The sequence below is a fragment of the Microcaecilia unicolor genome, chromosome 4 (assembly GCF_901765095.1).
Source record: "Microcaecilia unicolor chromosome 4, aMicUni1.1, whole genome shotgun sequence".
NCBI lineage: Eukaryota > Metazoa > Chordata > Amphibia > Gymnophiona > Siphonopidae > Microcaecilia > Microcaecilia unicolor.
Window position 1 is genome coordinate 152,604,228 of NC_044034.1, and position 16,193 is coordinate 152,620,420.

The 16,193-nt window shown below is 43.2% G+C and overlaps 1 protein-coding gene across 1 annotated transcript in view; it reads right to left on the bottom strand.

Annotated features, from left to right (window-relative positions):
• SHANK2 (SH3 and multiple ankyrin repeat domains 2) overlaps window positions 1-13,691 on the bottom strand; it is an 846,275-nt gene extending 832,584 nt beyond the window's left edge. Inside the window, 1 exon segment of the mRNA XM_030200750.1 lies at window positions 13,462-13,691. The gene's annotated coding sequence lies outside the window, so the exon portion shown is untranslated.
• Between the last annotated feature and the right edge of the window lie 2,502 nt (window positions 13,692-16,193).

A 16,193-nucleotide genomic window follows, 5' to 3' on the forward strand; every position in this document is an offset into this window, starting at 1 on the left:
TAGTCTGATCAGAAACCCTCGTATCCGCTGCCAAAATGCACGCACTTTTGGGCATTGCCACAATGCATGGTAGAAGGAGCCTGGAACCCCCCCACATTTGGAACAGGCAGTACTAACCAAACCCAACACATGAGCCCGCTGCGCTGTGGACATATAACCCCGAAGGACTATCCTGTACCCACATTCTCTTAATCTTTCATCCTTTACTAACCGCCTTAATCCTAGTAAAGTAGCCTCCACATTCCATGATGTCAAGGAATATCCCAGATCTTGCTCCCATTTATGCTTGAGGCCCTCATATCTTCTCTGTGGTATACGCCGAACCAGAGCCCCATACAAATCAGAGACCAAATGCCTATCAGGTACCAGCTCTTCAAAAAAACCACGGATCCGGTTCCCCCAACGGCCCCTCAAGGAGGCCTGATGCAAGGACTTCATATAATGCTTGACTTGTGCAAATGCAAACCTATTACCCCAGGCCACTCCCACCCTGTCCTGTATAGCTTCAAATGGCAATACCTCCCCATCATCTTGCAGCAAATGCTCTAATTGCACAATTCCCTTCTGCGCCCAGGTGCCAAAAATCGGATTGTCCATTCCTGCTGGAAACATGACATTTCCCATAATTGGTAATAAGTCAATGATATGGGGTTTTCCCCCTAAATGACGCACCCACCAATGCCACACCTCAAGAAGCGGCTGCAACAAAACACTGTTTTTAAGCTTGGGGGGTATTTTGTTATGAGGCAGGTGCAGAAGCGCCATTATATCGTAAGGGGCAAATAAAGCTTGCTCTAAGTTTGTGGGTGTATAAAATTGAGTGGATTCCAACCAGTCCCCCAGATGTAATTTTAATTACAATACTCAAGGATAGCCTTGTTCAGAAATACAGGGTCAAAACAATAATAGAGGTATTCCAAACACTTTCCATATCTTATTATATCATCACTTATCCTTCAAAAATCAAATTAAAGTGTTTATAGAGTCAATCATAGTAATTTGAAACCTTTCTTAGACCACAAGTCATGTGCAGGGGGGAAAAAAGAGTTAGAGAAGTAATATAGGAAAAATTATCAAATTTATAGGAAAAAGCTGCATTATTCCAGGATATTTTCATTTCACTTGTTTCAGTTCCAAAAACGATTTAAGTTGATCCGGTGAAAAGAAAGTGTATTTTGTTTGACCAAGTTTAACTATACACTTGCATGGATATGCGAGAAAAAAGGAGGCTCCTATATCTATTGTCCTCTGCTTCATAGCCAGAAACTGTTTCCTTTTTTGTTGAGTCATTTTAGTGACGTCTGGATAAATCCAGACCTTAGAGCCATAAAATTGAGCTTTGAGATTTTTGAAATAAAGCCTCAAAATAGTGTTGTAATCCTGCTCAAAAACCATTGATACTATCATTGTAGCTCTGTTCATTATAATATCCGAGGATTGTTCCAGGATATCAGAAATATCTTGTAAGTCCGGAATATCTTTGTCAGGGCCATATTCTCCACTTCTAGACCTAGGAATTGAATATATTTTATTTAGGGGGGGGGTATTGCCTCTGGAGGAATTTTCAAAATTTCTATCATATATTTCCGAAAGGTATCTATCAGAGTTTCCCCCGCTACTATGGGAAAATTCAGGAAGTGGAGATTTAGGCGGCCTGTTAAAATTTCATTTGTTCAATTTTACGTCTAATGTCCAAAGAGTCTTTAGCAACCACACTTTTAAAGTCTTTTAAAGTATCCACTTCTTTTTGTAATATTTGAACTTGCGTTGTTAAATCATTTTTAACAGAGTCTACAGTTTTATGCCATTCTTCAAATTTAGTATTAAGATTAAGTACATCACCAGACGTCTTTTGTAGTGTTATAGTAATCTGGTCCAACATCACCTTAAGCATTTTTAGAGTCACCTCCGAGGTCTGCGCTGTGGAAGAGACAATTCCCTCAGCGCCCCGAGTCGTCGCTTGCATGCCTGGGTCCTCACTAGATTCCCCTATCAACGTTTCTCCAGGGTCGACGGGGTTTCCCGCCAGGACTGCCCTCGACGCAGGGCTGGGAGGGATCAGTGAGACGGATGGTGGAGATAGGGAGACTTCCTCTCCCGGCGGGGAGTCTGCTTCTCCAGACAAACCCGCAATGGGATCTGCTCCCCGTAAAAGCCTGGATGCCCCGGGGAAGAAACGTTCCAGAGATGTTTGGGCCGGTGAGGAGGTTGAGGTAGGTGCAGGCGCTGATCTCAACACTCCTTTGCACTTAGAATGAGGCATTCAAAAACAGGAAAAAAGTTCAGCTCAAATTCTCACAGAGCGTCTCAGCAACTGACCGGTGCGGCAGCCATCTTAGTTTCCCCTCTACCTAGTCACCTTACTTTCTAACTCTTCTTACTCTCTTACCTATGTGTTACATCATTGCTTTACCCTTCACTATCAATTAAAATGTTCTATTACGTATTGTGTTGGCATTGTAAGTAGTATACCATGCCATACTTTGTATTGATATTTGAATATTTTTACTGCTGTAATTGACTATTGCTCATATTTGATCTATTCTTACCGTACACTGCCTTGAGTAAATTCCTTCAAAAAGGCGGTAAATAAATCCTAATAAATAAATAAACAAAAACCTCTCCATCTGATGACAGCCATATTCTACTCTGTGTGATATTTTGTAGCCATTCTATCTTTGACCCAGTCCCTATAAGATCTCAGATGTTACAGAGACAGACTTCCAAAGAACACAGATGGCAGAGGAATAGTAAATAGAACTGATGCCAGTCTTCCCCCTGATCCAACACAGAAACAATGCTAGCAGAGAATAAATGGTATTTTATTACTGCCAATTATGCATTCAGATAAGATCTTAAATTACCTTGTGAACATTACACATGAAATCACCTTGGGAGATTACAAGAAATCTAAACATTTCAATTGTTGTATATTTCAGAAATCACACTGTCTATAATTGAATAATGTCTTAAATATTTTTCTAACATTTATAGGGTTTTGTTTTATTTTGGGGGGTTTTTTTACTCCATGGGCAAGCAGGATGAGTCAGCCACAAACTAGCAGTATTCGATGGCGACAAATGGGTTTGAACAGAAAAGCCTTTTCTAAGGGAATTACCAAGTCCAGCACTCAAGAATCAGTCCCTCCAGGGACTGTCTCACACCTTTCCAAGGCAGTTAGGAGATCTCCAGCTAAGACACTTCTTCCTCCTCTATGCCTGCTGCATGATTCTGTGAGATTCATGTCTAGCAGTAGTCTCTCCTTTGGGCCATCTCTCCTTTCCAAGGAAGTTGGGTATATGATACACAGCATAAGAGCATTCTGTCCCACTGAATCTGCTGTATGAGAAAATAGTTCACTGGCTTCTACATAACGACAATGCCTGCTCGGGCCTTTCAACCTCTTGTGGACCCACATGTCAACTGGCCATCAGCACAAATCTCAAAGGAAAATCAATGTTTCAGAGTTGAATAATCCATTGTCATAAACATTGTTATAACATTTATAGTTTTTTTTATCTATACCAGACAGCATGATTTTGGAGGTTAAATATCTAAGAAGGTCAAAGGAACTACTAGACCAGAAAAGAATCTGTACAATAATAGCCCTATAAAATAAGACTTAAGGAATTTGTATATCTTGAAAAGTGGGGAAGGGGTGAGGAATACAGTATAAACACTGAAATATTGCAAAAGGAATAAATAATTTAGGAAAAAAAGGTCATAATGAGCCCTATATACACTAACCCACAAAATGTTTGTGGGTTAGTATACATTTCTGCAAAATTTAGCTAAGAGATGCAAATGTGACAGAATTTGTCATGTGCCACCACAGCCAGGAGCTTTTCACATTCCATACTATGGCAACGTGAGAAACATTCCCCAACAAAGTGCCCCTCATGCAGCAATGCCATTATAGGTATCACCAGCCCAAACCCTCCAGTCCTCTATGGCAGGGAACTCTCCAATCCCTGGTGGGCCAATGGGTCTGACGCACTCCCTCAGCCATGATACAGGGATAAAATAAGAGAAAGCCCCTTCTCCCCTGAGCTCACTCTTTCCATGAATAATGGTCAGCTAAGCTCAGCCCTACCTCCTCCTCCCTCCCAACCCTTGGGACTCCAACTCATCCAAAGTAGCTAAGCAGAGAAACGGAGACAGGATCAATCATCACTCAGTCCTGCCCCAGTAGCAGTCTTCTTCAAAATGGTGCCACTGTGTCAAACAAACCATACTCTATCCATTGCACTGCTTCCAACTTACTCTTGTCAAAATATATTATTCAATTCAGGCCCTAGCTTCCATCTTTGCCCTAATGATCCAGTCATCTAAACAAGGATGAACCAATATCCTCTGCTTGCACAAAGCTGCTACTACTACTACTACTAACACCATGACCTTGGAGAATATCTGCAGAGCTGTAGCTAGACCAAAAGGCATCACCTAAAGTTGATATAGCTTCCCAAGAATAGCAAATCTTAGGTATGTTTGACAAAGACTCCACGTGTGAAAATGCAGAGATCCAGAGTTGTTAGGTACTCACTTACCGTAGCAATAACTAATCGCAGTTTCCATGAGAGGGTGTGAAAATCAGAGATCGACTGCCAGATTTTAAACTGAGAATCAATCGAAAGGCATCCTTCTTTAGAGCTATGAAATAAATTGAGTACTTTCCAATTCCTTGTTCATGCTTGGGTACAGAACTGCTCAAAGTGAGTACTCTCTCTAAAGGTGAACTTGCTGCTTTTGGTTGCGGAGTGACTCAGAGAGACTAAATAAGCTTCTGTGACATGTGGGAAAACTAACATAACCTCATCTCACCACATCCAGAAATCATTGGCCAGTTGTAATCTGGGTCCACTCTATCAAAGAGTGAACCCCCAACTTTTTATTGTGACCCTCTGGAGATCCCTGGTGTCTTTTGTCCTTGGGAGCCCTTCTTGAAGTCAAAACAAAAGAATATCTTACTCTGAAACCAGAAACACCAAGAATAGCCTGTCCTTTCAGGATAACATCTCCTTGAAACTAAGAACTTGGAATGACCTTGAACCCTTCGATAAGCAATCTAAGACTTGTTTACTAGAAGCTTTTGAAGCCTCGCCTCTCCAAGATCTTTCACCATCTTCTCTAATTCCTCACCAAAAACGTAGTTTACCTTGACAGGGAAGGCCTACTAAGTCTAAGCTTTAAGGCATTATCTGTCAACCAATTTTGCAGCCAAATAACCTTCTAGCCAATATAGTCAGTCATAGATCTGATCGCTTTCCTGATCAAGTCATATAAGGCATCAGCTATATAAGCCATCCCAGACTCCATGCAGGACACTTCCACAGGAACTTCACATTCTAACTCTCCTGCTGATTACCAAAGCCAATGCAAGCAAGTTATAAACATATAAAGCACTACATCTTGAAAACCTAAGGCCATCACTTAAAAGGATTGCTTCAATAAAGACTCCAGCTTCTAATCTTGCAAGTTTTTTTTTTAATGCCATCCTACTTTCCAATGGAACAGTGTCTTTCTAGTAACTATTGTCTCAAAGCATCTACCTTGATCCTTTCCTTAGCTACTGTTCTTCCAAAGCCCTGACTCCAGAGTAGCCCATTACACTGAAATTAAAGCTTGGATAGCCTGGTGAAGTGGAAAGGCCTTAGCATTTTTATGTATACCCTCCAGGAAAGGAGTACTAGAAGATCCTGAGTCATGAACTGCAGGCACCAAAATACTTAACACTTTCAAGTCCTGATAAATCATTCTAAAACAGGCATACTTCCATAGGATCATCTCCTTCAGCAATTGGAATCTCTCCTTCTTCCAAGGGTTCAGTAAAAAAAAAAAAACACCTCTGCCTAAAGAACCGGCTGCATTCCAATGGTCTGAGCCTCTATGGTCTAAACCCCTGAATCCATGTGGCCTCTTTGCCTGGGCGAATCCTCTGTTTCAAGGGAAGCACCAAGAAAGTAATCCTAGGGAGGCCGTGAGAAGAAGTCTTATATAAGAAGGATAACTCTGGGAACCAACAATCCTTCTTACTGATACCCAGAGGCTGGAGCTTGTTTCTGGAATCCCCTCTTGTAAAAGGATGCGCAGGAGAAGTCTCCTGACACTTGAGAAGAAGGGACAGATGATAATTGGTCTACCCCCTGACACAAAATAGCTGTTGCTCCCACCATTCTGTGGAGCTTTACTTAACTGAGGAAACTAGAGAGCACTGCTTTGGAGTCAACCGTGTTTGGTGACTTTTTTGACCCTGAAGAAATAGAAGAACAAAACAGTTCTCTGCAGCAACCAATGCAATACATGGAGGAACTACTACACTGACTGACACACTGGGAGCACTTCTAGGAGTTTCTGATAGTGCTTCCATACCCACGGACTGAATGGTGCTGCTGTACTCTGAGCTTGGCAGTGTAGGGCCTCTGCCAGAATCTACAGTCTGGTACAAATAGAAGTGTCACGCCAGAGGAAAAGCTGCTAAAGGCAAGAATCCCACAGCTGTTGTGCCACGCCAGCAGATGAAACCACAGTTTCAGTTGCACTACCAGTAATGGAGCTTCAATTGCTCTTTGATGATTTGAATACTACAGCGCTCTGGTAATATGAGCCTTGCTAAAAAAAAAGATCATTTACCCCCTTCAACAAAAATGCTGCTCCCAACCCAGGGGAGAGGAAGAGGGAGAGAAGCACTAAAAGCTGAACAATTCGGCACCACAAGTCCAAATTTCACATTTTTCTTAGGCTAGTCAGTCAGTGGGAGAAGAAAAAAAAATAATAAACCCCCAACTCCCCTTTGAACAGCCACTGCCAAAAACAAGGGAGAAGAAGGGGAGAGATCTGGACTCCTCCAAATTTCACCTAAGACACTAAAACCTTCAAATTCCTTGCCTGGCAGCACAGGCACCCATTATAAGAGGCTGGGGTGAGCCACAAGTTCTCAACAAACAGCAGCAGGATCAGCGTTTCTCATTCTCCGTCTTTATTCTTCTCCTCCTCCTCCAGACCAGTCCTCTCTCTTCTTTGCAGCGCTGCCTGCGCCCGGTGGTTTCTCCTCTTTTCCTCCCCCTCGCGACATCATAGTCACTTCAGCCTTCAGGGCTGGGCTGGCATGATAGAGTCCTGCTGAGAGCTCCCGCCTTAATCGCTACCAGTAGCGGTACTGTAGCGAATCGCGATCGTCGATTCTATTAGTGCTGCATTCTCGTCATGTGCTTCAGCGCCTCAGCCAGTCAGGCTTCCTACGAGGGCTCCCGTCATTGATGCAACTTCCTGTTCCGCAAAGGCAGGAACGCGCGGGCGGGACCCGTCACCAAGTAGGGAAGGCTGGCTAAGAGTGGCTGTCTGAGGTGTTCCTTCCCAGAGTAGACGGGGGTCCACGACCTACTCAAATTCATAAAAAAGGAAATTGTGGCACATACGCTGGATTTCAGGAGAGGTAGGTAATGACTCTGGAGCAGGTTTTAAGTCAAAATAAAAAATAAATATTTTGTTTCATGCAGATCTCAGCCCATTTAGTTATGTTTAAACAAAAAGAGTCTCTTTTGTTTAAACATAACTAAATGGGCTATAACTATAAGCCCCTAATGCAGTCCATTGGTTTTCTTATAGTTTGTTTGTGATGACTTACAGTATACTGTGCCAAAATTGAAATTTGAAAACTCTTATCTCTATCTGGTCGTTAATAAAAGGAGCTCATTGTGAATACTATCCACCCAGTGTGGCTGTCTGAGCTTGAATACTAGTGTTCCCAGACCTAAATTGTGGCACGCCGTATGTTGGATTTCAGGACAGGTGCTGACTCTGAGGCAGGTTTTATATTATAAGTTAAAATAAATAATAAATATTTTGTTTCATGCAGATCTCTTTTGTTTAAACATAACTAAATGGGCTATAAGCCCCTAATGCAGTCCATTGGTTTTCTTATATTTTGTTTGTGATGACTTATACTGTGCCAAAATTGAAATTTGAAAAAACTCTTATCTCTATCTGGTCGTTAATAAAAGGAGCTCATTGTGAATACTATCCACCCTAAAAGGATGTTTTGTGGCTGTACATGAGAATTGTGATATGATCCCTTGTTTCATATTGTTGACGGTCTGTGATGTTGTCCGTATGGGTGGTATGTTGGTGTATTAGGGTCTGCCCAGTGTAATATTTATGGTACCGTAAGGTTCTGAGTGTTGTGCATAGTATTTTGCAGTTGAGGGATTGTTGGCCTTATTGAGGTGACAAACATCAACACTTTAATTTAATTTTAGTTTGTCATAACACCAGACATGGTTTGGTTTTAGAATATTTTGGAGGATCTGGTGTTGAATTGTTCCATAGATCTGTATGTGTATGTGGTTTATGGTTGGTTAAGTGCTTGAAATAACTGAGTTTAAAACATATGTCATTTATGACCTATAAATCCATTTTTACATGCACATAGAAGCACTACTTGTCAATAACCAGCAGCCCTTCTTTAGGACTCAGTCTCTTCTCCACCACCATGACAAATTTATATACCGAATACACTGCAAGAAAACTTTCACTTGCTAACCTTCAATCTCACTAATTAGAGTGGTACTTGTAACTTTTCACATTTGGGGTGGGACACCCTTCACTCCCCTTGAGTAGATTTATGGTGATGCACAAGTAAGGTAATTATGAATGTAATTTTTGGCCGTGGCAAAAAAGAGTGAGCATTGGAATGAGCAACTAGGAGTCCAAAGTAAAGATAAGTGACTTCGGATTGACATAGGAGTCCAAAGTAATGATAAGTGACTCTGGATTGACATATTCATATAAACAATAAAGGAAGGAGGTTTTTTAAGCAGTGATGACAGATAGAACTCCTATTAATTAAATAGCCTTAGAGCTAAGTTTCAGGAGTCTGTTGAGGCTTTTTCCTCCTGTTGAAGAACACACAGGAACATAATATATGAATCCCTAGGTACCGTTTGTAGATACATTAAATAACTGATCCTAGGCTCGCTGGATTAGAGGAGACTAGTGGTTAAGATGACAGACAACCCATGTTTCAATTGCAGGCTTCAGTGAGAAAAGGGGGATTCAGGTATTAGTGGTCAGAACAGCTCCCCCTGCCACCCACACCTGAGAAAAAAAAGATATAGATGCATAGATCAAAATAAAGAAACATGAGTAAAACAGAGACACTAAAGGCAAGCAAAGCTCTTTAGAAAGAGGACTGCTACTCAACTTGATGAATCTGCTTAAAATTCATGAAGTCTTTTATGCACTTATTCAAACTTAAAGAAAAAAAGAAGCAAATTCACTTTGATCGTTCAAAACTCAAAAGTGGATTTCAGTTGATGAGCATATCCGCTTCAGATTTCTTCCAGATCTGCTGAACATTTGTATTTCTAAGAATATACATTAATGAGCATGCATCCAGTTTACCTGGGCACCTACAAATTTAAAGTGTGCACAAATTGCTTATGTGCATATATACCTACAAACTAACAGGGATATAACTGACTGCACACATTTTTTAAGTTCACGCATGCAGCAATGAACACCTAAAATATGAATACATCAAATGAATGTGAAAAATGCCTGAAAAACAGGAACAATTTATTTTAAACAAGCACGAACCAAATTGTTTTTTGGCCGTATACATCCCAATACATTTCCTGTCAAACCTTAATCAGGCAGAAATCAGCTTGGTTCAAGTTCTCTATTTGAATTACTCACACAACCTAAATGTTACATCTCAGTCATTAGTTTTTTTCTAGGTGTAATAACTATTTTTTAAAAATATTTCTACTGTAGAACTGAAAAACATTTCTAATGCCACGCACAGTCTTGTAGCATAGAACTCTAGCAGCCGTATATTGTTACAGATTTAAAGGACCAACAAAACAAAAAGATATTGCAACAATAGTCTATGAGTTTATGGGACCTCATGGGTCAGAAAAGAAAGCCTATGAGGTCTTGAGCTCACATCTCTTTTGTTGGTTCCTTAGAAAGCATACAAAACAAAACCAGGGAAATCCAGCAAAAAAAGAAAATAAAAACGTATCAATATACAGTGTTTGTACTTTTTGAAACAGTAAACAATCAATTCACATCATTTATTAATTCCACTCCCCTCAGCTGTCTCTTCTCCAAGCTGAACAGCCCTAACTTCTTCAGCCTTTTCTCACAAGGGAGTCATTTCATCCCCTTGTTCAGAAAATTTTTAAAAATCCAATTTTTTTGAAAATCACATTTCTTTTTAAAATTTAAAATAAATTACTACTCTTTATCCACCTGGGTTAGCTTGTTTTTTTGTATCATACTGGTCACTGCTCTGCTCCATCTTTCCCTCTGAATTTCCATTTTATTTTTCCTTCTTTGACCTTTCTCAATTGCTCCTTCAAGTCCTATACATCCAGTATTATTCTTTGCCATTGTTCTCCACTGCTTTCCCTCTCACTTTCCCCAGTGCTGTTGGTCACCCACAATAGATGTGTTGCACAGTGACTGAAAGCATGTGCCCTCCATCTAACTATAGCTAACAGTGCAGAGCCTTGGGAACTGTAGCTGAGGAGTCTTCACTGAGAGGCAGCATGGTACCCCAACCCTGTGTCTCCCATGGCCCCTTTCCTATTCCCACATGGAAAGGAGCAGCTACTGAGGCACAGAATGCAACTTGCATATATTTTCATTCCACTGCCAGTTGCTCGCTCTGCTAATTATGGGACCACACACTTGCTTCTGCTGCTGAGAGAACCAACAGAGCATCACGGAAGTGGGAAACAGTTGAGACAGCCCAGGACTCTTGAAAGATCTGGGAGACTTGTGCTGTCTGAAACTAGATGTACAGTTCTTTCGAAAATTTGCACTCTGCTGTGGAGGGTGCATTTGTGATTGGGGTATGCGTGACATTTTAAATGGCTTGTTTAAAGCCCAGCAGAGGGAGGAAGCATAAAGTTTTAAGTCTACTGACATTCAATGCCACCATCTAAACTAATTAGACTTAAGCTTATTCAAAAATATTGCAAAACAGCTTAGTCTGCATTCTGATTAGACAGGTTGCATAGTACTTCCACAGAAAAGCAAAAAATGCTTTTTATAAAAGTATTTGCTAATTTAATTGCTATTTTGAATGTATAACTGCTGTAAGTTACATATTCCTCCTTGTTAATCAAACTGTCATTTTAATTTGACTGAATGGGGAAATTAAGGGTAGAGGCCAACTGAAATCAGTGGGTTTGGTTCCATCCAAAACCAAATCTGCGGCCCGGTTTAAGACAGAACCAGAACCAAAACTATGGCCATGCCCCCTGGCGCCACCGCTGATGCAGGCCAGCTTCTCCCCACCCCCAACAAAAACACATCTCCCCCCTCTCAGGCCACCCTCTTCCCACCTCTCCTCCCCAGGCCTACCTTGTAAAGGCACTGGTGGTCTAGTGGTGTCTTCAGGGCAGGAGCATCCCAAGTTCCTCCTGTCCCTGTCTGCTGTGCTGAAAAAGGGTGACAGAGTGCTGCAAGATATCACAGCCACCATCTTGGAATTGGGAATGGCCTGAGCAAGAGCAAATCGCTGCTGCTCAGGACATTCCCAATTCCAAAATGGCAATCGCGACTTCCCACGGCAGCCTTGTAAGACTGCCATGGGAAACTGCAAACACCATTTTTTCATTCAGTGCAAAAGAAGGGGCCAGGTGCAATTTGAGATGCAAAGGCCTACCACAGAGGAGGGGAGGAGGGCGGAGTGATGGGCAGCCCAGGGGAGGACAACAGGTTTTCTGTCAGGGTAGGTGGGGGGAGGCTGGCCAGCGGCAGGAGGGAACAGGGCTACAGTTTCAGGTTTCCAAACCTGAACCCAGATTTTGGGTCAGTTTCGGTACTGAATTTGAATTAAGAGACCTTTTACTATGCTGTGTTAGGCGCTAATGTGGTTTTTACCACGTTAACAACCAGTATGATTTCAAAAACCCACAATAGCTACTAAACATGAGTAGGAATGGGTTGTGGGTGTGACAAGGGTGAGCTGAGGAGTGGTCCACTTGACAGCTAGTGAGCAGGTCAGTGCCACACATTAACTGTCACATCTGCCAGGAGTGCAGCAGCACATATCACCTTACATGGAGCAATTCTCCTTATATGGAAGGATGACCCCCTAGCTGTAGTACCTTGAGAGCTGCTCACTCAGGTTTGAGCCGGGACGGAAGCAGAGGCGAACTGCTCCCATCTCAGCCCACTAGACTACCAAGGAGACCTTTGAGCTGGCACTGCATGACACCTTTTGGCAGATAGCTCAGTAGCATTCACGCTATCTGCCAAAGCACATAATGTGATGCCTGTATGGTGTCTGCCCTGTGACTGAAATGCTGGGCATGCCCCCTGCATGTACAACAAGGGATTGATAGGGGTGGCACAACCCTAGAAATGCAGTTAAGGTGCTATAACTGCAAAATCTTAACACACTTTAGTAACGCTGCCACTACATTTTAAAAGGAGGTCTGACTTCTCCAGTGCACACCAAGAATTTGACCAGCTGCAATCATTTTTCATAGCAGGACTTGACCCTCTTTTCAAAGGTATACATTCCTTGTTAAAGAATCCAGTTAAAGCAGATAAGTGCAGTGATGGACTTCAGCCCCTAACCAATATTTACTTTACGTCATTAGCAACCTTGCTTAACTCTGGAACCAGTACAAATAAAGGGAAACTTAGAGGGCTATTATATTCGTAGAAAGTTTACGAATACTTCTAGGCTTCTACTAAGGGACAGTCATCCATCATTACCACAATAATCAGTGACATCATAATCACTGGAATACATCAAATGTGTCATTGCAACTTCTTCCCAGCCACAGAGCTTTTCCTCAAGAGTTCACTGTTAGATAAATTGGGGCAAACCACCTACAGGCGGGCTCGTATCTCTTTCAAGCATTTAAATCGTTGGTATACACAAAGCAGGTTACAACGCAACCTTGGCACCGACGTTCTAACCTGCACATATCACACATAGGAAAAGATCTAAAAAGCCAATGACAAGAACGCGATAAGAAATAAAAGACCTTATCAGCCAAAGATTTCACCCCGGCGTGCTGTCAACACAGAGACAATCCATAATGTGATCAAGATTCATATCTCCAGTAGTAATCTGAAACAGCCACGGGCTACAGATATTCCCAGCCAAAAAGCTTGTTTGAACGGCAGTCTGAAAGTAAAGCACAACTTAAAAATAATAATAATATACATATCCAAAATGCTAAATGAAGAATTGGGGCGAGAACACAGAGCACGTCCTGTTTAGGAAATCACCTCCCACCCTGAAAACCCGAGTCTAACTTGACCAGGTCCTATTACCTCCTCGTGTTTATTTTCCATTGGTTAAAAAAAAAACCAGCAGTGGAACTTGCAGAACAGAATAAAGTGCGCAAATTACTCACTGCCCCTTTCTCGTACCACTGAGAGTCGTCTCACCTGTTTCCAGCCTGAAGGGTCCCCCCAAGCACTGGCACCTACCGTGAGCAACTGGCAGGGCTGCAGGCGAAGAGTCCATTCACGGAGAGGAAAAAGCTCTTTCGGTCAGGACGAACTTCCAAAGCAGTGCTGAAACTTCTCGAAGGAAGAAACACTACAGCCGCGGCTGCAAGCACGAGCCGTGGTGTCTCGCGGCGAAGTGGCAATCGCGCGCGAACCACTGGGAGAGCTGTGGCGGCGCGCGCTCACCTACCCATCCATCCCAGGCTGGCCGTACCGTACCGGCGGGTGGCGCACGCTCAGTGCAGCATGGGAGGGAGCCGGGGGATGCTGCACGGTTCGTGGGAGCAGGACTGGAGGGCGAGTAAAAGCGAGAGTTATCCCTGAGTAGAACAATAGGAGGGAGGGGCAGTAAGGGATTTGCTGAAAAAGAGGATCAGGAGTGCTAGAAGTGACCCCGGAACCAGGAAGAAAAGGGAGGGGGGGGGGGGGGGGAAATATGTCATGGATTAAAGAGAGAGCGCAATTTAAGAATTCTCCTGGAGGTGAGGCGGTAAGAAAGCATTTAGCTCAGAGAACAGTAGTGGCACCTGCTGCTGTGTGATATCTTGAGAACTTTCTAATAGACACAAAAAGTGGGTAAAATTAGCGCAAATTAAAAATCTGAGAGCACTAGCACCACTGGTCAAGAAGACTTCAACACTGACTAATGTAATATACGTTCTTAATGCAATCGTTTGTCAAAATATCTTTTTCAACGCAACAGTATATTATCAGCAGAAATCTAAGGAATCATTTCTTCACAGGAAGGATGGTGGGTGCCGTGGAACCGTTTCCTAATGGAGGTGGTAGGGACAGTAAAATTCGGGAAACTGAGAGGCAAGCACAGAGGATCCCTGAAGGAGAGGGAGGGATTGTAGAGCTCAATAGGAGGCCTGACTGGATGCCCCCCCTATGATCTGTATCTACCATCGTGTTTTATGTTACTTTCCATCTGCCTTGTTCAGAAATAAATGAGTACTAAGACTGCAAACCTCTTCCTCCACTCTCTATCACAGTTGACAACACCGTCTCATCTGCCCACAACCTTGAAGTCATCTTTGACTCCTCCCTCTCCTTCTCTGCGCAAATCCAGTAGATAGCCAAGACCTGTCTCTTCTTTCTCTTTAACATCAGCTAAATTCGCCCTTTCCTCTCTGAACACACCACCCAAACTCTCGTCCACTCGCTCATTACCTCTCGCCTTGACTACTGCAACCTATTCCTCACTAAGAGCATAAGAAATTCCATACTGGGATAGAACAAAAGTCCACCCAGCCCAGTATCCTGTTTTCAACAGTTGCCAGTCCAGATCACAAGTACCTACTACTACTACTAGATGGAATGGGGAAAGGATAGCAACTAAAAACATGAGAATTCTGGGTATGTTAAAAAGGCAGCACCTGGTACCACAGTTTTACACCATTAACAGCTGTGAAAAGGGCTGAGATATGTTTCAGTTGGACGTATTTAAAATATTTTTTTACCTGCTCTACCCAGAATTCTAGGCAGGGTACAAAGAAACATACTTATAACTTACAGGTTATTTTACTTGGGGTCCCTTTTACTAAAGCTGGAGACACCCCAGGTTTTCAGGCACTGAGTATAACCCAGCTTCTAAGTACTGGTCTCTGTGGCAATGAATGTTCTCCCCTCCTTTGCAGACCCTGTCTCCCTTGTAACAATACAAGCCCCTCTCCAACATGTCCCCCCCCCCCCATCTTCTGTTCTCCCTCCTGGAATTCCCCAACCATATAAATCCATCTAACAGCATGACCCTACCCCTTCCTGACACCCCCCCACCACCACCATCCACACACACACACAATGGGAAACCCCTCACATCCTAGTAGGCCCCCCTTTACTTTAATGGTGGATAACTGGTGCAAAATTCAGCACTATAAATTGCTAGATGCTTTAAGTGTGGACTATAGCCATAGAAAAGTGTGACCCAAACCACAATTAGATTAGATCTGAGTGCCAGAGCATTGCATCTGTCTCTGTGCCATATTCATATGCACTGCTAGACTTCTTCCTACTCAGGCAGCAACTGGAAGCCCAAGCAAAAAGCAAACCTCTAGTTCCTCTTCAAACTTCCATCTTACCTCCAGGTAAGCTGTGGAATAAGCGGCTCTCCTCTACTCCACCACGGCAATACTCACCCGATCTTCCTGCGGTCCAATACTCGACGGCGTGCAACAAGAGCTGGCAGTGAGCGGTGCCAAAGTCAGAGACGAGCGCTAAGCGCGGGAAGGCAGCAGCACATGCGCATAGGCTTTTTGGTAAGGTTTTTTTTTTTTTTAAACACTCGACTGGCAGCGCGCGGCTGGCGCAGTGCCCTTGAAGGCAGGCGCCCTCCTGCCGTGCTTACCCCGCTTACCGGGTTTGCACGGCCCTGCTCACTGGCCTCCCACTTAACCATCTATCCCCCCTTCAATCCGTTCAGAACTCTGCTGCACGTCTTATATTCCGCCTGGACCGATATGCTCATATCACCCCCTCCTCAAGTCACTTCACTGGCTCCCGATCAAGTACCGCATACAGTTCAAGCTTCTCCTTCTAACCTACAAATGCACTCAGTCCATAGCCCCTCATTACCTCTCTACCCTCATCTCCCCTTACGTTCCCACCCGAAACCTCCGCTCACAGGACAAATCCCTCCTGTCAGTACCCTTCTCCACCACCGCCAACTCCAGGCTCCGCCCTTTCTGCCTCGCCTCACCCTATGATTGGAA